This window comes from Bombina bombina, chromosome 6, assembly GCF_027579735.1.
Source record: "Bombina bombina isolate aBomBom1 chromosome 6, aBomBom1.pri, whole genome shotgun sequence".
In the NCBI taxonomy this organism is placed as follows: domain Eukaryota; kingdom Metazoa; phylum Chordata; class Amphibia; order Anura; family Bombinatoridae; genus Bombina; species Bombina bombina.
The window spans coordinates 692,016,260-692,040,754 of NC_069504.1; the positions used below are offsets into that span (position 1 = coordinate 692,016,260).

The following is a 24,495-nucleotide window of genomic DNA, read 5'->3' on the forward strand; positions in this document are numbered from 1 at the left end:
ATATCTTAGAAACATGAAGTTACATCTCGTAATCAATAGAGCCACTATGTATGTGTGTTGATGTATACACAAAAAGGTCTTTTGACATATTATTAGAAAGGCTATAACACATATAAGAAGACAGCAGTGGTAGGTGCATATCGTACAACTTTATTTACACAACAGAAGTTTTTCTAATCCTTTGGGTATAACTGTATTTTCTATTAGAGCTATTTCATCCATTTATAAATCTGAATCTGTAGCTAAGTATTCCAATGTTTTTATTTGGTTTCTTTTTACAAATGATTGTGTTTTTATTCTGCTCACCTGTTACACACAACCAAAGTAAAATCAGATAATGCGAAAGAACCAATCAACCTGAATAGTCAATATGACGGTTTTTCTGAGGCATTACTCTTGGTTTTGAAACATTGTGCATGTATCTGATTGGAGAAAAAATGTGTATAACGGCTGAGCAGTTAACCCTTCACTATCCCTGATGAAGTGCTGTTGCAGCACAAAACATGTTGGAGCGTGTAATGTTGGGCTACTAGGCTGACTCTATCTGTGCTGTGATATTAGCTGATTCACTGTGAACATTCACAGGTTTCTTAATGTATACTTAATAAAGTTCATATTTTAACTTCTACTTTTCTCGGTCCATTTCATGCTGGATTTTCCACTGCTGTAGAAGCTCTCTATTTGTGAAACAGTTTGGCGGTTTGTCCTGGCACTCTCCGCCTCCAGCAGCAGGCAAACATTCCCCCTATCAAACAGACATCAGGGATCTACACGTCTGGAGGGCTAATCTATATGTCCGGCGGGCATATCTCCCGTTTGTGATACACAAGCCTTCTCGAAGTCGGTACTCACCGTGGTAAGAATACTCAGCCCCTGCACCACAAGAAGAAGGGTGAGTGAATGTTTTGCCTTTAAATATATTGGAATTTCAAACACCGTTACATATTGTCTCAGCATACACATACCTTGTGGGACATTTTAATATCAATATAACAAGGTCAGGAGTGGTATACAAGGTGTACAGTTGCTACAAAAATATTTATTTATACACAAGCGAAAAATATCTGTGTCACCGTTAAAGATATTCACACCTGGATTACGAGTTTTTCCAATATATCCTTTAACCCCTTGTGATTTGCAAGAGACTTTGATGCAAGCATAGGACATTGTTCAGTTTTTTTCATATCAATAAACTGATGCCCCCAGCACACCTGCAATACAATTATGCTCCCAGCCCCCTCTGTAATAAATTATGCCCCAGCAATAAAATGATGCCCCCAGCACCCTGCAATAAACTGATGCTCCCAGCAATAAACTGATGCTCCCAGCAATAAACTGATGCCACCAGCACACCTGCAATAAAATTATGCTCCCAACCACCCTCTGTAATAAATTATGCCCCAGCAATAAAATGATGCTCCCAACCCCCCTGCAATAAAATGATGCTCCCAGCAATAAAATGATGCCCCCAGCACCCTGCAATAAAATGATGCTCACAGCCCCCCTCTGTAATAAATGATGCCCCCTGCAATAAAATGATGCTCACAGCCCCCCGGCAATAAACTGATGCTCCCAGACCCCCTCTGTAATAAATGATGCCCCTGCAATAAAATGATGCCCCCAGCCCCCCGGCAATAAACTGATGCTCCCAGCCCCCCTGCAATAAAATGATGCCTCCAGTCAGCCTTCCTGCAATAAAATGATGCCTCCAGCCAAAAGTGATGCCCCCATCCAGCCCCCTGCAATAAAATGATGCGCCCAGCCAGCACCCCTGCAATAAAATGATACCCCCAGCAATAAAGTGATGCTCCCAGCAGCACTCCTGCAATAAAATGATGCTCCCAGCACCCCTGCAATAAAATGATACCCCCAGCAATAAAATAATGCCCTGAGCCCCCCTGCAATAAAATGATGCTCCCAGCACCCCTGCAATAAAATGATACCCCCAGCAATAAAATAATGCCCTGATCCCCCCTGCAATAAATGATGCCCATAGCAATAATATTAAGCTCCCAGGCCAACCCCCTACAATAAAATGATTTCCTCAGCCCCCCCTGCAATAAAATAAATAAAATTATGCCTCCAGCCATAAATTATGCCCCCAGCCAGCCCCCCTGCAATAAAATTATGCCCCCAGCCAACACCCCCCCGCAATAGAATTATGCCCCCAGCCAGCCCCCCCTGCAATTGCAGGGGTTAAGAGCAGTACAGTCAATGATTTACTACACATGTTTCAGCCCAGATTCAGCCACCGCTGCATAACTTATCAATATGGATTTATATTATTTATGATTAGTGACAGCCATGTTGTCCCAAATTTGATCCACCTTTGATATGCTCACTTCCCCTTGTAAAAACAAAAGCCTGCCCAGGCCAGCCCCTGACTACTCTACTCGTCTCCTCTGTCCTCTGCTCCTCCTGGTCCCTCTCCCTCGCTCTCCTACAGACTGACTGTGACACTGTCACTCCGACAGCAGAAGAAGTCAAGTGACTCAGACTCACCACTTACTGACAGTGACAACTTCCAAGTTCGACTTGAACTCCGGCGTCTCCTGCTGTGACTCCCACTCCACACTGCTCTGCTGATGACGACTCACGACTGGGCTCTTTGCGACAGCCTGCTGTGTGCACTGACTACTGGACTGGGTCTGACTCTCTCTGACTAACAGCCAGGCTCCGCCCTCCGGTGCTCCACCTCCTCCCTTGACCCTCTCAGCACCAGTTTCCACCGTCCAGCTACTGAATGATTGGAGAATAAAATCCTCCAATCATTCAGATGCTGTCGCCTGCAGTATGTGTGCTCTCTCACTACCACTGCCTGCCCTCCCTCCCCTACATGAAAAAACAATTGCGCCAAAAAAAAAAAGGTGCCAACAAAAATATTATTTAAAAAAATAAAAATTGTGGAAAAAAAAAAAAAAATTTTAAAAAATATTTTTATTACCTTTGCGGCGGCGGCGGCGGTGCCCACTGACTGCAGGGACGGAGGCGGCTGCCTTGCCTGCCTTGCCCAAAGGCCGGCCCTGTATATATATATTGTCATTGGCTCACCCATGTATTCAGTTAGAAACCAGTAGTGCATTGCTGATCATTCAACAAATGATACCAAGAGAATTAAGCAAATGTGATAATAGAAGTACATTTGAAAGTTGTTTAAAATTGTATTTTCTACCTAAATCATGAAAGAAAATGTTTGGGTTTCATGTCCCTTTAAGATTGCATGCATGTGGTGTGTTGTCCCCTTAAAGGTACATGAAACTCACAATTTTTCTTTCATGATTTAGAAAGAGCATGCAATTTAAAAAAAAACTATTACAATTTATTTCCATTATCTTATTTGCTTCATTCTCTTGAAATCCTTTGTTTAAAAGCATATCTAAATAGGCTCAGTAGCTGCTGATTGGCTCTCCCATGTGCATTGCTATTTCTTCAACAAAGGATATCTGAAGAATGAAGAAAAGTAAATAATAGAAATACATTGGAATGTTGTTTAAAATTGTATTCTCTATCTGAACCATGAAAGAAAGAAATTGGGTTTCATGTCCCTTTAAGTCTGTGCGCCTGCCCCTTTAAGGCTTTGAGCGTGTGCAAGGTTCACATACTATGATCTGTCCCTTTAAGACTGTGTGTGGCATGAATTGTCTATTTAAAGGCTGTGTGTGCATGTCCCTTTAAGACTGTTCCCTTTTACTTCTGGAGATATAACCACTCCTGCATTGTTAGTCACCCCATACCAATTGTTAAAGTTAAATACAGGTGGCCCTCGTTTTACAACAGTTAAATTTACACCATTTCATAATAACGACCTTTTTTTCCAGTCATGTGACTGCTATTGAAAACTTTGAGAAGCAGTGCATTTATTAAAATAGCCAGTAGGTGGAGCTGTCCACTTGTGTTGCAGCAAAGCCAAGCAAGCTGAAATTAATCAGTTTTTACCAGACCTGAAATATCGAGCAGATTTCAAAGGAACAAGATCTTTCTGTCTATAAACCAGTCCAGATTGGAATGCATAGAAAGAACTGTTTGCAGAAAAATGCAAGTTAAGTCTGTGTTTTGTAATTATATTATTAGGTTTATAATGCTGTTTAGCATTTTAAGTCTTCATTTCAAAGCTTTAAAAATAATGTATTAAGTGTTACTTATGACAATTTTGAGAGGGGCCTGGAACCTATCTCCCTCACTTCCTATTAACTTACATTATAAACTGGGTTTCAATTTACAACGGTTTCGATTTAAAACCATTCCTTCTGGAACCTAACCCCGGCGTAAACTGAGGGCTACCTGTATTGCTGTATACCCAAGAAAATAACTTAAATTTAATTAAATGTTGTTAAATCTGCTCGAAAAAAAAAACATACTAAAAATAAACTGTTTCATCAGAAATTCACTTTTCATCATGTAGTGTTACATACAAATAAAGCATGTTTAAAAAAAAAAAAAACTTTATTCTGATTGGTTGCTGTATGCCACATGATCATAAAGCCTTGAGGTTGCATTTGAATCTTACTGACTTTCTGTACACAAGCTTCTGGAAATTGCGGCAAAAAAAAATCATGAGATGTTTGTGGTTTTTAGCAGGTGAGATTTGCATTACTTTGAGTTGTGTTAAATATGTGATTTATATCTTATATTCAGCAGTGCTATTTATATCATGTGTTTGACTGCAGATGTGAGTGTATATGAGCCAAGTGTTGAAATTATTGTCTGCTTATTATGCTTTAAATGTGACCTATTAAACAGTTTAGCTGCATTGCAATGCTGAAACATATAAATGCACTATCTTCTTCAGTAAGTATGGTTTTCCCATAAGGACTGAATGGCCTACTTCAGGATACCAGTAAAGTAAAACACACCTAACCAACATCATTACTCCCCTCTTTCCCCTGAAATAAAAACACAACACCAAGTTGGGAGGAAGACCCGCAGGTCGCATTTATTCAAGCAGCTAGTGCGGATGCTCGCACTAGCAGGTTACTTAGTAACCAACAGCATATGTAAATATGCCGGCGCGCATGAGTCCCTATCCATAACTCCTACTTTGGGAGGTAGCGGCCCAAAATAATTCGGGATATGGCGAAGTCCCCCGGATGACTCCGCCCCATCAGGTGTTATCCAAGAGGGTTAGGATGATTTTTCCGGTCTGTCTACTTGCGAGGAAAAGGCACCCTAGGCCCGGCCCTAGTGACGTCTCCTTTCCTCCAGCCTGACCAACCACTCCACCCCAAGGCTACAAATTTAGGCCACTACCTCTCGCCGCTAGAGCAACTATAACTCCCACCCTTAAGGGGCCCAGCTCTTGACGGCCGAAAGAGCCGAATAAGAGGCTGGTGGAGGTCCAAATTTACAAACACGGGCTTACCTAAGGCTAGCTCGACTAAACCTACCCCTGCCATGTTAACTACTGCCGAAATTCAGCCGCCACTCATGCCGCCTACTAATTCTCTCGCAATAGGGAAGGGGGGGTGGGCAGCTCCAACTTCTAACAGAAAACCGGAGGAAAGAGGCAGAACCTTCCAGAACATCAGTTCTTAAACCCTGAGGTGAGTCACTCCCCTTAAGCTGCAACATTGTTGCAACTCCATCTTTCTCTTTACATTCCTATCCTTGCCAGACCACAGCCCTTAATAAGTTCCATTCCCACTAGGGGTCACTACACTATCATAAGGACTGAATGGCCTACTTCAGGATACCAGTAAAGTAACACACACCTAACCAACTTTATTACTCCCCTCTTTCCCCTGAAATAAAAACACAACACCAAGTTGGGAGGAAGACCCGCAGGTTGCATTTATTCAAACAGCTAGTGCGCATGCTCGCACTAGCAGGTTACTTAGTAACCAACAGCATATGTAAATATGCCGGCGCGCATGAGTCCCTATCCATAACTCCTACTTTGGGAGGTAGCGGCCCAAAATATGGCAAAGTCCCCCGGATGACTTCGCCCCATCAGGTGTTATCCAAGAGGGTTAGGATGATTTTTCCGGTCTGCCTACTTGTGAGGAAAAGGCACCCTAGGCCCGGCCCTAGTGACGTCGCCTTTCCTCCAGCCTGACCAATCACTCCACCCCAAGGCTACAAATTTAGGCCACTACCTCTCGCCACCCTAATAACAAGAGACTCTTGCCGCCACACCCAGCACAGCTTAAAGCTGTGCTCCCAACACCTCTCTCAAATTACCCAAAAATAGGTCCAGACCCACATCAGAGAGATGCACTCCACCAGGGCGATACAACACCCTCTGATCAGCCATCAGATTCGGGTGCTTAACCACAAAACCTTGCGACCCGCAAACCGTCTTCCCCACTTCTCTATTGATCATTTTCCTGATCCTATAGCCAGCACCTCGACGAACCTAGGTGCCTCCAGTGTAGCCTGGCCACCATATTGGACCATCCTACATGGACCCCAGGGGACCAGGCACACAACCATGCAATGTCTGATCGCATGATTTTGATGAGATCCAACACTGGCATTTCACCAACATCATTCCCCCCTAAGTGCAACACAATTATCTGGGGTCTACCCCAGCGATGCTGCGTATCCTGCAAAAGCGACGGAAGCTCGCGCCAGGGCATGCCTCTCTTGCCTAACCACCTAAGAGACGCCCTAGCAGTAGAAAACCCCAATTGTTGCCCCCCAACTGAAGCAGCAGCCCGACTGGCCGCCCAATGGACATAAGAATGTCCCACGATCCAAACACGAACAGCAGCTGCAGAACCTGAAACAAACAATAAACTTACTAAACTTATGCCGCAGCAGGAGCCCACAACAAAACACTAACCTGCTAGCCTGAAACTGCCCCACCCTAGCAGCTATTGCTGTAGAGGCCTAACGTACAGCCTATATCTATTGGAGCACCACCGACCTAGCCGTTTAATGTCAGCTGCTGACTGCCCCTCTGTCACTGCGGACGTGGCCGCACCAATCCTAAAGGAATGCGTCCCTATACTATTTGGCTCTATGCCTACACTGCCTGCCACTGCTTTCAATACCTTTTTAAACTGGTAGACCGACAGCGATGACCCGTCCTCATGCACCAAAAACTGTATTCCGCCTACGGGACGCACGCTTAAGAACTCGGACAACACCCGTACTGGACAGGCTACACCACCACCTTTCCCAGCCAACGTCATCCAAGCACCCTTACCCTCCTGATCCGTTTTAGACCGGGGAACAAACAGCAGAACTGCCGACTTGTACACCTTAACGTGACAAAGCAGAACACCTTTACCTGAAACCCTAGCTGCCAGTGCTACCAGTTCGCTCACGCGCAATGCTCCCGCAAATGCCAGCACAAATGCTGCCTGAAACAGCACAACCTCATAAGGGGATGAACACACCCCCACCAGTCCAGCCAACATCCGCTCAAGCCTCTCGCCAGTTATAGGTTCCCGCAAGTCTGGAACTCTAATCTCCGTGTGACCCCAACCCCTCGCTATCTGTTTCACCAGGAACGACCCTACCTGGTCAGGACCTCCTGCGAGCTTAAAAAAATAAGTAAGGGCCGCCAAACGCGCCTGCACAGCCGCCTTGTGCACCCCTTGCCTTTTAAGCACTGCTAGCCATTCCAGCAACATTACCTGAGACCCATCCCGTACAGAAACCTGACGGTTCCTGCAGAATTCATCCCAGGCTCTCCAGTATGACACGTAGGCCGCCCAAGTTGCCGGGGTTAGTGCTGCCCCCACTAATGACAAAATGGTTCCCCCAGATCCGCCAGCTGCCAGAGAGAAGGGGGACAAGTCAGCCCAACTGCTGCCGCTTCTGGCACTAGCTTCCTAAACTGATCGCACTGGAAGCGTGACAAAGCATCAGCCACCACATTATCCAATCCCAGCACATGCCGTGCCGAGAATTGGATATTGATGCGTAGGCAACGCAATACCAAAACTCGCAGATACCGCACTACCATCGGGGATGCAGCTGACAGGTTATTCACGGCATGCACCACGCTCAGGTTGTCAGTCCAAAACATGACTACCCTATCCTTGAAGCAATCAGCCCATAATTCCACAGCCACCACGATAGGAAACAACTCGAGCAATGTCAAGTTACGCGTAAAACCCTTCTCATGCCATTCCACTGGCCAAGGCCCCGCGCACCACTCGCCCTCAAAGAAGGCCCCAAAGCCAGACGCACCGGCCGCGTCAGTAAAGAGCTTCAGCTCTTGACTGGTGACCCACTGCTTAAGCCACAACCGGACCCCATTGAAGTTTGTCAGGAATCTATCCCAAACCTGCAGATCTTCCACAATATCTCTGAAAACCCGGACTTTACCGGTCTTTGCTGGCCCTATGCAAGCCTCCATTCGCCTGTTGAATACCCTACCCATGGGTATGACCCTACAGGCAAAGTTCAACATCCCCAGTAAGGATTGCAGTTCTCTTATGCGCAACCATTCTCCCGCAGCAGCCAACCTAACCGCTTCCAGGAGCTTGATGACCTTATCCCTCGGCAAGCGACACAGCGCCGCCTCCGTGTCTATTTCTATGCCTAGATACGTCAGGCGCGTACACGGACCCTGCGTCTTGTCCTTGGCAAGTGGAATCCCAAATTTTGCCATCAGGAGACGCATAACTACCATCAGTCTGGCACAACCCCCCGAGCCCAGTGACCCCACCAGGAGGAAATCGTCCAAATAATGCGCCACCGCATCATCCTCTGCTACTGTGACCACCGCCCAGTGCAAGAAGGAACTGAACATCTCAAACAATGAGCACAACAGAGAACATCCCATGGGCAGACATCTGTACACGAAATATTCCCCTTGCAGTTTGCACCCCATTAACCGAAAGGACGTGGGGTGCAGTGGCAGCAGCCAAAATGCAGACTCGATGTCGACTTTTGCCAAATAAGCCCCCCTCCTGGCCCGCAAAACCACCTCAAGTGCCTGGTCAAACGACTGGTAGTGCACTGAAGCCAGTCCCGGATCAATGGCATCATTAACCGACGCCCCAGCTGGATAAGAGAGGTGCTGAATAAGCCGTAACTTGCCCAGTTCTTTCTTGGGTACCACCCCCAATGGAGACACTACCAAATCAACGATTGGTAACTCCGCAAAGGGGCCTACCATTCTCCCGAGACGCACCTCCTTCATAAGCTTCTCCCTCACCACATCAGGGAATTCCCTAACCGACTTTAAATTGCGGTGAGTCGCCGACCCCCTCACGTAAGTCGTGATGGGAATCCGAAACCCCTCCCGCAACCCCACCAGCAGCACCCTTGCTGCATGGCGGTCAGGGTATAGCTGCAGCCAAAGCTCAAGAACGTCCACCCTCAGCGGGGTGGGCGCTCTTCGCCCCAGCTCCTCCCTTAGCCTGCCCTCTGTCTGCCCCAAGGTCCTGCCGTTTACACTCACAGCCTTGGTGACCCCCACCGCAGAACTTGTAGACGTGACGAAAGGAGCACGCCGTGCCCCTGTCGCACTGCTGGTCCTGAAACTTCCAACACTCGCGCCCCTTGCGCCGAACCTTACCAAAGGACCTTTGCCCTCCTGCCAGCGAGCCTGGGGGGGAGGTAGACCTCTCCGCCCCCAGTCTCGCCCACAGGTGCATATCGGTGGTACCGAAATTTAAAAGGGGGTTGCCCACCATTTTTCTACGATACTCATCATCGTAGTCGCGCCACGCCCCTTCCTTATACCTCCGACAGATCCAGTCAATCGTATGAATTTACTTGATGACTGCCTGCATCTGATCAGGGTGTTTCTCTAAGTAGCAAGCCCCCAGAACTCGGAAACAGTGATGCCATTCCAAGTATGTATCTGGGCGCTTAAACTTCTTAGGGCCAGAACCATCCTTACTTCTCTCTTTCTGTCTCTGGGCCTCGACCGACAGCTCAAATACATTAACAAATTTGCCTGCCTGTATTCGCTGCCCGGTCTTAGCTTTCAGATGCCCATACAGTGTACCTGACATGTGGAAGTATCCCTGTACAGCGCCGCCTTACGCCCTGCGCTGCCCTGAGGGATGCCTACTGGCTCCCCCAATGGCACTAGGGAGTTTCCCTGCTCTCCATGCCCAGTCGCCCCCGCCTGCGTCACTGCCTGCGTACCCTGGCTAGACGCTATCCTATTCAGCAGCCTGAACATCCTACGCTTGTCTTTTCCCTCTAACTCCAAGGACTGATCACTATCTGACCCTGTATCTGAGGATGTATCAGACCCACCACCCCCAAGTGTAAGTGTGGTTATCTCACCTTTTCCAGAGTTCCCAGCTGCTCCGCCTGACGGGGCCGATCCGCCAGTCGACGTAGAGGGTACCGCCTCAGACATCCCGGCTGCTTCTCTATTTGCCTGGGCCAGCGAAAGGGACCTGGCTGTTCTGGAATCCTCCACATGACAGCCTGCTACTGGAACCTGTAAAACAGCAGAAATGTTGGGAGTACCAGGGCCTTGGAAAACAGCCCCACCTGCATTCATACCTTCAGCCACTTGCATACCCCCACCTGCTGCCTGCCCTCCTAGTGTACCCCATGCATTCAAAAGTGGCTGCAATAACTGCAGCAGCACTGGTGGGATAACTTGCTGCCCTGCTGGCTGCACCATCTGCTTCTGCGGACCCCCAGGCTGCCCTGGAGGCCCCACTGTCACACCCACACCGGTCCCCATGGGGGCCCAAGGATTCACACTGGGACCTTGCACACCTTGCCCTCTGCCATCCAAGAAAGCTCCCTCCTGACTGCTTCCCCCAGGCACCGGTCTGGCCTGACTCGCACCAAACAACTGTCCCTGCTGCTGTGAGCTCTGCACACCTTGCTCTCTCACAGCTTGCCTCACATCCATCTGTGCTGCACTCACAGGCCCTCTGCGCAATTGCCCCTGCTGATGTGCCCCACTGAGCCCCCTACCAACTGGTGTCCCGCTCCCTTGCGCTACACCTCCGGGTACTCCCTGCGCTAGCCCTTGCTGCTGGACCCTGGGCCCATCATACCCTCGGAGCCAACATAGTGCCCCCAACACCTCCGGCATGGCCGGTCCTCAGCCCCGGTACCCCCGACTTACCTGCTCGGATACCGCGCAAAGACCCACTCCTGCCCACTCCTTGCCTCCCCCTGCGACCGCGATCACTGGCGCGGCCTCGCAGGGGAGTTTTCGGTTCCGTTTGCCACACCGGAAGTGTGTCACCGGAAGGGGCGGGGCTATGGCACGCAATGCTCGCGTGCATAGCAACCGGGAGGCCCCCACCCGAAGCCACCTTGTATGGGCTGCTACTGGCAAGAGGCCTACCCAGCTCCAGCCGCCTAGCCAGGCCCGAAGGCCCGACCGAACCGCCGCCACGCTCCTGAACTGGGGCCGGGTAAGCACCGGCACTAGGCCGACCCTGCCCTGCACCGGAGATCCCACCAGCCCCTGCTTGCAAACCAGAGGCCGCTCCCAACAGAGGCCCAGGCCTAGGCCCTAACCCATAAGGGACACGCTCCCAGGACCCTACCGCAACACCAGGCCCAAACGAGGGCCCAGCCCAGGCCCCACAGGCCCGGAACTAGGCCCGGGGCCTACCGCAACACCAGGCCCAAACGAGGGCCCAGCCCCTGGCCCCACAGGCCCAGAACTAGGCCCGGGGCCTACTCTAACACCAAAAGAGGGCCCAGCCCCAGGCCCACCAAGGCCTGCAAGAGGGACATAACCCCTGCTGCAGCCTCAGCTGGCAAGGCCTGCATGCCCTGCACCAGATTACTGTCCGCCATTGAGGGCACCAGAGAGGCCTCCAGCCCTGTACCACTAGGCCCAGGGCCTGAGGCCTGCTCCAACTCCCCTTCCTCCTCTAAATTCACTGCCTCCCCCACCTCAGTCTCACCACCACTCAACTCCTCATCCTCATACAAGGATGGAGAGCCTGGGGGAGCCAGAGAGGGGGCCTTAGAACCCGGCCCACATGGTATCATATCCTCCTGTGAGGGAAGGGGATTTTCCACAGTATTCACTCTTTTCTCCTTTGCAGGAGCCCTACTACCACCTGGGGACCCATCCCTGAACCTCTTAGGGGGAACAGATACTCGCCTGGCATGATCCATAATGACAGCAACTCAAACAGTCCGCACCTGCTTCTGGTTCCCGTGACTATAGCTGTAAATCTATGTTGGGGCGTAAACTGTTTCTGAAGCCTTTGGACATGTATAGTCTAAAATAATTACTTACTGCCTCTAGCATGGCATTTCATTCCCCCCCCCCCCTTATTTTCAATGGCTGCTTAACAGCTTAATTTACTTTGTTCCCTCCTGATAGTCCCAACATGGTCACTGGCAGACGTTACAGTGAGCTCTCTGCACATAGTGGCAGCTGTAGTTTGCGGACCCTAAGAGCAGTCCGCGGCTGCTCCCGGTGCCCGTGACCAGGGATAGGCACGGACCAAGGCTGTGGCGGACATTTTTCAAAGTACAGACGTTAGTGAAGGACACCAAGGTACATTTCAAATTAAAAACATCAAAAAACACTCTCTTTACAGAGAGGGGAGTGGATACATGGTGGAATAGCCAACCAGCAGAAGTGGTAGAGACAATGAAGTAGTTTAAACATGCATGGGATAGGCATAAGGTTATGCTAGATATAAGATAAGGCCAGGAACTAATGAAAGTATTCAGAAAATTGGGCAGACTAGATAGGCCGAATGGTTCCTATCTGCCGACATATTCTATGTTTCTATAAGTCAGGAGAGCGACACTTTGCTGTCAAATAGGCTGCGCATTTATATAAAGACTGCTTGTGGTATTACCTTTTTTTTTTTTTTTTTTTTTTTTTGTTATATTGAGAGTCTGCAACTCCTGACCAAACCCACCCACCTTGATGTTAATTGCATGATCATCATGGTTGGTTACGTAAGGTTTGTCAGAGTAGGCAGCAGTCTTTTACACACAGACACCAGCACCACGCTGCCGCACAGATTAAGCAATTGGGATGGGTCACGACTCACGGTTAGTTGACTGCAGGCAGTTTGCTTCTTCCCTCATCTGCATTCATCTGTCCTACTCCTCCCTTCCCTCCGCAAAACGGGTGGCGGACACTGGAAGGCCCAGTCACGAACACCAGTGTCTGTGTACAGACACCTTGCCTATCCCTGCCCGTGACTATAGCTGTAAATCTATGGTGGGGCGTGAACTGTTTCTGAAGCCTTTGGACATGTAACTAGTCTAAAATAATTACTTACTGTCTCTAGCAGGGCATTTTATTTCCTCCTATTTTCAATGGCTGCTTAACAGCATAATTTACTTTCTTCTGTCCTGTTAGACCCAACATGATCACTGGCAGATGTTACAGTGAGCTCTCTGCACATGGTGGCAGCTGTTGTTTTGGACATGTGGAGCAGTGTGCGCCTGCTCCCTATGCCCATGTTGGCAGCTGTAAAGCTATGGTGGATTGTAAATTGTCTCGACGCCTATGAGCATGATATTTTTAAAATAAAATAATTTTCTTGCTTCCTAATATAGCATTTTTAATTTTCCCTTTCCCCTATTTTTCAAAGTAAAGTTTCTGAATTTATAGTCTATATTTAAATAAAAAATAGCCTAATGCATTTTCTCCTTTTTTAAAGTACTTTTTAAGCCCATGATGGTCATTGGCAGACGTTGCTGTGAGCTCTCTGTCATGGTGGCAGCTGTACTTTGTGGACACTTGGAGCAGTCCGCACCTGCTCCCAGTGCCCATGAGTATAGCTGTAAAGCTATGGTGGATTGTAAATGGTCTCTGAAGCCTTTGGACATGCAGTTAAGATATAATATTCCCTAAATATATCAATATTTTAATGAAAATTATACATTTTATTTTCATTAACCTTTATACATGAGCACTCAAAATGGCATATCACTCCTGTTCAAAGTACTCTAAGGCAGTGGCGGCTCGTGGGTTATTCAAATGGGGGTTCACAATATATAAATTTTGAAAATTAAATTAAATACCATTTAAAAAAAAAATGTAAGCTTACATTCCTGCTTCTTTCAAATAAAGATACCAAGAGAACTGAGAAAATTTGATAACGGGAGTAAATTAGAAAGTTGCTTAAAATTGCATGCTCTATATGAATCATGAAAGAAAAAAAAATGAATATCGCGTCCCTTTTAATGGCCGAAGTACAGCAACTCAGCCCTTGTGAAATGCCTCATGGTTAAATAAATATATTTATTTATTTATTTTTATATATAGCCTATAGGTAAAAAATAATGGCATAAAAGACACATGATTTAAAAAAGCAAAAACACAAAACAATTGAGAGTATTAAAATACTTTGAAATTTATTGTAAATCTGCAAAATAATTTAATGTGAATGACTTTATATTATGAGTTTTTAAGAAATAGTGCTAATACAGTTTCAATTGTACATATTCTCTCTCTCCCACACACACACACACATATACATATATATAAATTAGTACGTGTGTGTGTGTGTGTACAGACCTATACAATTACTATTACTTTGAATGAGGCATGGGCTACAAGGGCTAAATGACTGATAATGTCTGTTGATTGTCTCATCCTGACAGGTCACACACTGAAACTAATGTTAAAAACAGGACAAGTGAAAAAAAAATAGCAAATCATAGTTAAAGGGACACGAAAACCACATTTTTTCTTTCATGATTTAGAAAGAGAATGCAATTTTAAACATCTTTCTAATTTACTTCTATTATCTAATTTGTTTTATTTGCTTGATATTCTTTGCTGAAAAGCATATCTAGATATGCTCAGTAGCTGCTGATTGGTTGCTGCACATAGAAGCCTTGTGTGATTGGCTCACCATGTGCATTGCTTTTTCTTCAACTAAGGATATCTAAAAAATGAAACAAAATAAATAATAGAAGTAAATTGTAATGTTGTTTACATTTCTATACTCTATCTGAATCATGAACGAGAGATTTTGGGTTTAGTTACCCTTTAACAGTGACCTGTTGTTATATAAGCAAATATGATTAACTGAAGTGTGAAGCATCATTTTAAATCAAAGTTAATTAGTTTCATTGGATTACATAAGTATTGGAGAGATTAAATAATGGGTTATTTTGATAGCAGTCAGTAAATAAAGCAAAAAAAAAAAAGTCCCAATCCTTATAAGGGTCTCAGGATGACATATGCCAGCTGTGCCGGTGTCTCACTCACTCTCTTCCAAATTCAAGACTGCAGTGTTCTCACTCGCCCCTTTTTCTCTACCCTCTAAGCAGTGGCAGTTGTTGAAAGTTTGGGTTTGTGGGTTGATTGTGCTCCTATCATAATCCGTCCCTGCAAATTCTGTTTTTTTATAAACCTAAGATCCAATAAAAACTGGCGGCCACAACTTTTAACAACATTCCCATAACATGAAATAAATATATATATATATATATATATATATATATATATATATATATATATATATATATATATATATATATAATCATAAGTACTCACAGGAGTTTATATAGTACAGCAAAATCAAAATGCAATACATTTACATTTTAAATACATTATGCTTCACACAAATACATTTTGCTTTACTATATGAAATCCTGAGAGTGCTTTCTTCTTTTTTTAGCTATTAAAAGTATTAATACATTTCCCTTTCCTTTTATATGAATAAAAAGCTTAATTATTAACTTACATGATCTCCTTAAATAGGCATCTTAAGGGTTAATGATTTAGCTAGCCTAGTCACTGTGCTTCACTTTACAGAACACAGCCGTAAATTGAGCTAATATGGCAGCATGCTATAAATCATTAAATAATAAGGAGCAGGAGAGCAGGCACTGTCTGCAATAAACTAAAGTGGGGGATTTCTGTGTTTTTTCTGTGTGATTTTCAACACTACACCGGCTAACTCCACTCCCTGATGCATCTGACAGAAACTTTAAAATTATAGGATTCCTGCCGTAACAGAAGGAAGTATGCTAATTATATTCGCTCCTTACCTTCTATAGGGGCCATGGATGGGGCACTTTTTGAGTGGATTTTTTTATGCTAGATGACTCCTCACACACAGTAGAGCTGCTGCTTGGACTGTGTCAGATTTGGAACTTCAGGACCCAGTCAGATCGCACCTGCTGGCCCCTCCCCCCCCACATTTTTCTCAGCCACTGGAGAGGATAAAAAAATAAAATAAACATTTTGTAAAAATTTAATACATTCTGCTGCAAATTTGGGCTCTATAAAGGCAATAGAGCAGCTGTGATGTCGGCACTTCTCCCTCTTATAAGTGCTATACCTTTTGTCTCTGAAGTGCCGCCCCATGGTTGAGCCGGCCCTGCCTGGCTGACATGAGAGTCACTGACGTCATAATATATTTACTCACCACCTCCTCCTCCTAAATGGCGTCCTCCTCACTAGTGTCAGCTGAGCCACACACACAGGGCAAGTTTAGGCTAAGGCTAGAGTTCCTGCGCGCAGTAATAGTAGAGCAGCAGGAAGTGGAACAAATTCCTATGCTCTGCTCTCTAGAAGTATAGCGCACCCTACAGTTTCCACACACACAGCTCTCAGTGTGCGAGTGTCACGTGACATGCCAGCTTGTTCTCACTCGCACACTGAGACCTGTGCGATTAGCAAAGCTATGGGCTGGGTTGTGGGAGGCGCTGCAGGAACTGCAGTCAGAAAGGGGAAAGTGCTTTTCCCTATACTTCTATCTATCGCACATGAGGTGCTGTACGATAGCAGTAAACATGGCAATTTTTTATTTTTTTACAAAACTGCAGTGGAGCCTGGATTAAATTATATAATTACATTTATTAAGCCAAAATATATCATGAATTAGATTTATTAAGAAAATATTTTTTTTATTATTATTCTTTTGGGGGGCTCTGGGGGCTGGGGGTTCACGTGCGGCTGTGATCCTATGGAGGAGCCTCCACTGCTCTAAGGACCTTTGTCTTGTTTTCCTACATGACTGCTTCACACATGCTATATCCAAGTAACTCCGCTTTGGCAAAGATCTTTCTTCTCCATATGTTAATTAGCAGTAAGTACAGTAAACAGTCTTCATAGCAGCTGTGTCTTTGGGAAGTGGAAGCAGCGGGCCCCTGCTGAAGCTACCCAATGCTAGTTATATACTGTGGTACATTACAAGTATGTTCCCCATCATATGTCCCATGCAAGCCCAACCCAGAAAATGCACAGCTAATATTCATGGTAAACTCTCTTCTGTAGCATTTTATTGCTCTGTCTGCCTATAATTACTAAATCTTTACTAACCCAATTCCTGATCCTTTTTATACCATTCCACAGACACCTCTGGATTTATCTTATTCCTATTTCCCTTCTTATGCTCTTTATTTTATATTTGTTGCATTTATGAAATTATGATATGGAGTGACTGTTAGGCTGTAGTTTTGAAGCATTTGTTCATATAGCTAACCACTTAAACCCACTAAATATATATGCTGTACAGCCCAGAATATATACCTTAAGGCTTTATGTTCATATTTAAGGTTAATTCTTCTAAACGTTTTATCTCTGCATTTTCTACTTAAATATTAACTACTATAAGCAATGCAAATTTACCACAATGTCCTGTTTCTTACGTTAAATAGTATGTATTTATTTTCCCAATCTGCAGGTTAACAGATCTACAGCACCAGCATACAGCCAACACTTACAGTGTCTAGTTCATTGTCAAAAGAAATGTCTGTGCCTCCTTTGTTAAACCAGGTAAGAGTTAAATTGTTGTAAAATACATTAAATTCATTTCCTGTATAACAGTAGATCATTTTTGTTGCAGACATATAGTATAATTAAATGGTGATAATAACCAATGACATGCTCAAATTTGTTATTAGCAAATGGAATTTTAAGACTAGTACCCCTGCGTTATTGTGTGTTTTAACCCGCAAAGGGGTAAACCGAGTAGAAGTACTTCTTCGGCTTGCAAAGCAGTGCTGGTCCCAATTGGTAGCACTAGTTACAATCAGTAGCACAACTTCGATATGTATCTGCTGATTGGGACCGGCACTGCTCTGGGGGTCCCAAGCAGTACTTCTACTGTGTGTTTAACCCACACAGTGGTGCTGGATCACTAGTCTTAAAATGACATATATTCTAACAAATAAATGTAATTTTACCATTATAATGACCATGTAATGTTGTCCACTTGTCCTTGTGGTATGACTGTACTTTTTAATTTTCATAGACCTAGATTTGGAGTTTGGCGTTAGCCGTGAAAACCAGCGTTAGAGGCTCCTAACGCTGGTTTTAGGCTACCGCCGGTATTTAGAGTCACTCAAAATAGGGTCTAACGCTCACTTTTCAGCCGCGACTTTTCCATACCGCAGATCCCCTTACGTCAATTGCGTATCCTATCTTTTCAATGGGATTTTTCTAACTCCGGTATTTAGAGTCGTTTCTGAAGTGAGCGTTAGACATCTAACGACAAAACTCCAGCCGCAGGAAAAAAGTCAGTAGTTAAGAGCTTTCTGGGCTAACGCCGGTTTCTAAAGCTCTTAACTACTGTACTCTAAAGTACACTAACACCCATAAACTACCTATGTACCCCTAAACCGAGGTCCCCCCACATCGCCGACACTCGAATAAAATTTTTTAACCCCTAATCTGCCGACCGCCACCTACGTTATCCTTATGTACCCCTAATCTGCTCTCCCTAACACCGCCGACCCCTGTATTATATTTATTAACCCCTAATCTGCCCCCCTCAACGTCGCCTCCATCTGCCTACACTTATTAACCCCTAATCTGCCGAGCGGACCTGAGCGCTACTATAATAAAGTTATTAACCCCTAATCCACCTCACTAACCCTATAATAAATAGTATTAACCCCTAATCTGCCCTCCCTAACATCGCCGACACCTAACTTCAATTATTAACCCCTAATCTGCCGACCGGAGCTCACCGCTATTCTAATAAATGGATTAACCCCTAAAGCTAAGTCTAACCCTAACACTAACACCCCCCTAACTTAAATATAATTTTATTCTAACGAAATAAATTAACTCTTATTAAATAAATTATTCCGATTTAAAGCTAAATACTTACCTGTAAAATAAATCCTAATATAGCTACAATATAAATTATAATTACATTGTAGCTATTTTAGGATTAATATTTATTTTACAGGCAACTTTGTAATTATTTTAACCAGGTACAATAGCTATTAAATAGTTAAGAACTATTTAATAGTTACCTAGTTAAAATAATTACAAAATTACCTGTAAAATAAATCCTAACCTAAGTTACAATTAAACCTAACACTATACTATCATTAAATTAATTAAATAAAATACCTACAATTACCTACAATTAAACCTAACACTACACTATCGATACATTAATTAAATACAATATGTACAAATAACTACAATGAAATAAACTAACTAAAGTACAAAAAATAAAAAAGAACTAAGTTACAAAAAATAAAAAAATATTTACAAACATAAGAAAAATATTACAACAATTTTAAACTAATTACACCTACTCTAAGCCCCCTAATAAAATAACAAAGCCCCCCAAAATAAAAAATGCCCTACCCTATTCTAAATTACTAAAGTTAAAAGCTCTTTTACCTTACCAGCCCTGAACAGGGCCCTTTGCGGGGCATGCCCCAAAAAGTTCAGCTCTTTTTCCTGTAAAAAAAAACATACAATACCCCCCCCCCAACATTACAACCCACCACCCACATACCCCTAATCAAACCCAAACCTCCCTTAAATAAACCTAACACTAAGCCCCTGAAGATCATCCTACCTTGTCTTCACCTCACCAGGTATCACCGATCCGTCCTGGCTCCAAAATCTTCATCCAACCCAAGCGGGGGTTGGCGATCCATCATCCGATGGCTGAAGAGGTCCAGAAGAGGCTCCAAAGTCTTCATCCTATCCGGGAAGAAGAGGCGATCCGGACCGGCAACCATCTTGATCCAAGCGGCATCTTCTATCTTCATCCGATGACGACCGGCTCCATCCTGAAGACCTCCACCGCGGACCCATCTTCCTCCGGCGACGTCCAACTGAAGAATGACGGTTCCTTTAAGGGACGTCATCCAAGATGGCGTCCCTCGAATTCCGATTGGCTGATAGGATTCTATCATCCAATCGGAATTAAGGTAGGAATATTCTGATTGGCTGATGGAATCAGCCAATCAGAATCAAGTTCAATCCGATTGGCTGATCCAATCAGCCAATCAGATTGAGCTCGCATTCTATTGGCTGATCGGAACAGCCAATAGAATGCGAGCTCAATCTGATTGGCTGATTGGATCAGCCAATCGGATTGAACTTGATTCTGATTGGCTGATTCCATCAGCCAATCAGAATATTCCTACCTTAATTCCGATTGGCTGATAGAATCTTATCAGCCAATCGGAATTCGAGGGACGCCATCTTGGATGACGTCCCTTAAAGGAACCGTCATTCTTCAGTTGGACGTCGCCGGAGGAAGATGGGTCCGCGGTGGAGGTCTTCAGGATGGAGCCGGTCGTCATCGGATGAAGATAGAAGATGCCGCTTGGATCAAGATGGTTGCCGGTCCGGATCGCCTCTTCTTCCCGGATAGGATGAAGACTTTGGAGCCTCTTCTGGACCTCTTCAGCCATCGGATGATGGATCGCCAACCCCCGCTTGGGTTGGATGAAGATTTTGGAGCCAGGACGGATCGGTGATACCTGGTGAGGTGAAGACAAGGTAGGATTATCTTCAGGGGCTTAGTGTTAGGTTTATTTAAGGGGGGTTTGGGTTAGATTAGGGGTATGTGGGTGGTGGGTTGTAATGTTGGGGGGGGGGTATTGTATGTTTTTTTTTACAGGAAAAAGAGCTGAACTTTTTGGGGCATGCCCCGGAAAGGGCCCTGTTCAGGGCTGGTAAGGTAAAAGAGCTTTTAACTTTAGTAATTTAGAATAGGGTAGGGCATTTTTTATTTTGGGGGGCTTTGTTATTTTATTAGGGGGCTTAGAGTAGGTGTAATTAGTTTAAAATTGTTGTAATATTTTTCTTATGTTTGTAAATATTTTTTTATTTTTTGTAACTTAGTTCTTTTTTATTTTTTGTACTTTAGTTAGTTTATTTAAATGTATTTTTTTGTAGGTATTGTATTTAATTAATGTATTGATAGTGTAGTGTTAGGTTTAATTGTAGGTAATTGTAGGTATTTTATTTAATTAATTTAATGATAGTATAGTGTTAGGTTTAATTGTAACTTAGGTTAGGATTTATTTTACAGGTAATTTTGTAATTATTTTAACTAGGTAACTATTAAATAGTTCTTAACTATTTAATAGCTATTGTACCTGGTTAAAATAATTACAAAGTTGCCTGTAAAATAAATATTAATCCTAAAATAGCTACAATGTAATTATAATTTATATTGTAGCTATATTAGAGTTTATTTTACAGGTAAGTATTTAGCTTTAAATAGGAATAATTTATTTAATAAGAGTTAATTAATTTCGTTAGATTAAAATTATATTTAAGTTAGGGGGGTGTTAGTGTTAGGGTTAGACTTAGCTTTAGGGGTTAATACATTTATTAGAATAGCGGTGAGCTCCGGTCGGCAGATTAGGGGTTAATAATTGAAGTTAGGTGTCGGCGATGTTAGGGAGGGCAGATTAGGGGTTAATACTATTTATTATAGGGTTAGTGAGGCGGATTAGGGGTTAATAACTTTATTATAGTAGCGCTCAGGTCCGCTCAGCAGATTAGGGGTTAATAAGTGTAGGCAGGTGGAGACGACGTTGTGGGGGGCAGATTAGGGGTTAATAAATATAATATAGGGGTCGGCGGTGTTAGGGGCAGCAGATTAGGGGTACATAGGGATAATGTAAGTAGCGGCGGTTTACGGAGCGGCAGATTAGGGGTTAATAATAATATGCATGGGTCAGCGATAGCGGGGGCGGCAGATTAGAGGTTAATAAGTGTAAGGTTAGGGGTGTTTAGACTCGGGGTACATGTTTGGGTGTTAGGTGCAGACGTAGGAAGTGTTTCCCCATAGCAAACAATGGGGCTGCGTTAGGAGCTGAACGCGGCTTTTTTGCAGGTGTTAGGTTTTTTTTCAGCTCAAACAGCTCCATTGTTTCCTATGGGGGAATCGTGCACGAGCACGTTTTTGAGGCTGGCCGCTTGCGTAAGCAACTCTGGTATCGAGAGTTGAAGCTGCGTTAAAAATACTCTACGCTCCTTTTTTGGAGCCTAACGCAGCCATTTTTTGGACTCTCAATACCAGAGTTATTTTTATGGTGCGGCCAGAAAAAAGCCGGCGTTAGTTTTTCGGGTCGTTACCGACAAAACTCCAAATCTAGCCGATAGACTTTTATCCTTAAAGGAATAGGGAAAGCAGTTGATAGTCCTATATCTACCTTGTCTCTTAAAGGGGCATTAAATTAGTATGTTCTGGGGCAATATAGCCTTTTTATTTTATTTAATTTTTTAACAAAGATAAAACAAAAAATGTTTTTTAGCTTCTTAAGCAAGATTGACGAGCATAGGCAGCTTTTTATTAATGTAAATGTTTAATGAACTTGCACATGGGATCATAAAAAAAAAAAAAAAAAAAAAACTTAAAGGGACAGTACACTGTAAAATAGTTTTTATATGAATGTATTTTCAATGACTTGTTATACCAGCTGCAAAGTATAAAATTTATGAGAAATTGTATTTTCAGGTTTATTTGTGTATATGAAGTATCTGGTTTTGTGCTTTTAAACCACAGCCTATTACAATGGGTTGAGTTTCAGGTAATATCAGATCTCATTATGTTATCACTTTGTGTACACACACTTGCTTCCTTATCTTATATTTGTCTGGAAATCCAAAGCTCAATACTAAGAGAGAACAATGAAAAATTATAATTGTATTACTTCACTATCCTGTACCCCACTGTGTGAGTTTATTTTCTTCTGCTGGATGTGTTTACTTAGGCTATTCAATAGCTGAGACTCCAGTATCAAAACATTTAGTATATATATATATATGTATGTGAAAGATAAAAAAACTTTCTTTCCATGACCTTTTAGACAGAGATATTGGGGAAAAGTGTTGCTCTCATAATCAGTACATGAATGATCATATTTTTTGTTTATCATGCATTGCGAGAAGCACACTTCACTCCACCCCTCTTCTCGGTATTTGCCTTTTAGGGATAGCTTAAAAAAAACATTACTTATTATAGCTACTTATGTATTGCTGTGCAAGAACTGAAACTTTGTTTCCTCTCAACAGATCTAGCAATGTGAAGCGAGAGGCCATAATGTACAAAGAGATGTCTTCACCTCAACTGCGTCTGCTGAAGAAATGCATCTGTGCAATCATTAGACTACTGGCAAATGAGGTGTAGAATGTTGACAAAAACCTCACATCCAGGCTGCAAGTTGGTAAGGCCAGAGACTGGGGCTACTGTTGCCTTTCCCATATATTAGATTCAATTTTGTAACAAATTGCTTTATAAATTATAAAGCAGAAATGTAATGCTGCTGTTTAGCTAAGGTTTTATGATTTGATGTTTGTTCATTTGCCACAACAAAGGCAGGCGGTATACATTGTATTCTGTGTTTGACAACTGTGTTTATAGGCAGTGGGGACAGTGCGGCCGACTGATCTCACCACCTGTGATCATGGAAAGCTAGGCAGATTTCAATCTGTACCTCCAAATACCTTTTTTTGGATTTTTTTTTTTTGTCTGTTGTGAATGTATAGCTGTCTCCTCTGCATCTTCCATTAACATTTGTTTAAGGTTATCCGGTCAAGCTGCTGTCTGCTGCATGAAAAGGACACATCTGCTATGTCATTCTGCTGCACAAGATAAGATTTCACTGGGACACCAAGGATGCCAAAGATTCAACCAGATTCGTCAATCCTCAAGACGTTTTCAGAACGCCACGTCGGTATATATGTGTAATGTATTTATTTTTAAGTTTTTTTTTTCTATATTTATATTTTTTATGTTATTTATTGTTATGTATAAAGTTATTTGTAGTATGGTAACTTAACACATTGCGTTCTGTGTCTGCTGAAGTGTTCACGGATAGTGAGAGTAGAGTGAGGACTGCTCTCACTGTTTGTGATCATGGGAAGCTAATCAGGTTTCAGTTTGGTTATTGTATAATTTTATAATTAATATGTATAATCTATATTTAGTATATTTATTATTATTAATAAAGTTATTTCTAGTATGGTAACCATGAACACAATGAGTTCTGTGTCTGCTGAAGTGTTCACGGATAGTGAGAGTAGAGTGCAGACTCAGGTTTCAGTTTGTTTGGTTATCTATTGTACAATATTATGTATAATTATTATTTATTATGTATAATATGTGTGTTCTATATGATATGTATATTTAGTATGTTCTGTATAAAGTTGTTTGTAGTATAGTAACTGAACGCAGAATTTTTATGTCTAAAGACTGCATGTTATTTCTGAATCATTAAAGTTTTTATTTTGACTTGAGTGTCCCTTTAATTCTGTATTAGGACAAACGCTTTCAGATCTGATGGGGTTGTACTTTTTAAAGAGACATAACCAAATGCTGAATCATTAGTGATGTAGCATATCTGTAAAAGGCTGATAATTACAATATCACCTTAGTATCTCTGTAAAAAATG

General features: G+C 43.4%; 1 long non-coding RNA gene across 3 annotated transcripts; it reads left to right on the top strand.

Moving 5' to 3' along the window:
* The first annotated feature begins 203 nt into the window (after window positions 1-203).
* Window positions 204-24,335, top strand: LOC128663453 (uncharacterized). Of its 3 annotated transcripts, none has more exons than XR_008402871.1 (3): window positions 204-892; window positions 17,514-17,605; window positions 23,117-24,335. It is a non-coding gene; the product is annotated as an uncharacterized LOC128663453 (long non-coding RNA). The 3 variants fall into 3 exon arrangements; XR_008402870.1 differs by lacking the exon at window positions 204-892 and having other exon boundaries at window positions 15,516-17,605; window positions 23,117-23,268; window positions 23,628-24,335; XR_008402869.1 differs by lacking the exon at window positions 204-892 and having other exon boundaries at window positions 15,516-17,605.
* Window positions 24,336-24,495: the final 160 nt, after the last annotated feature.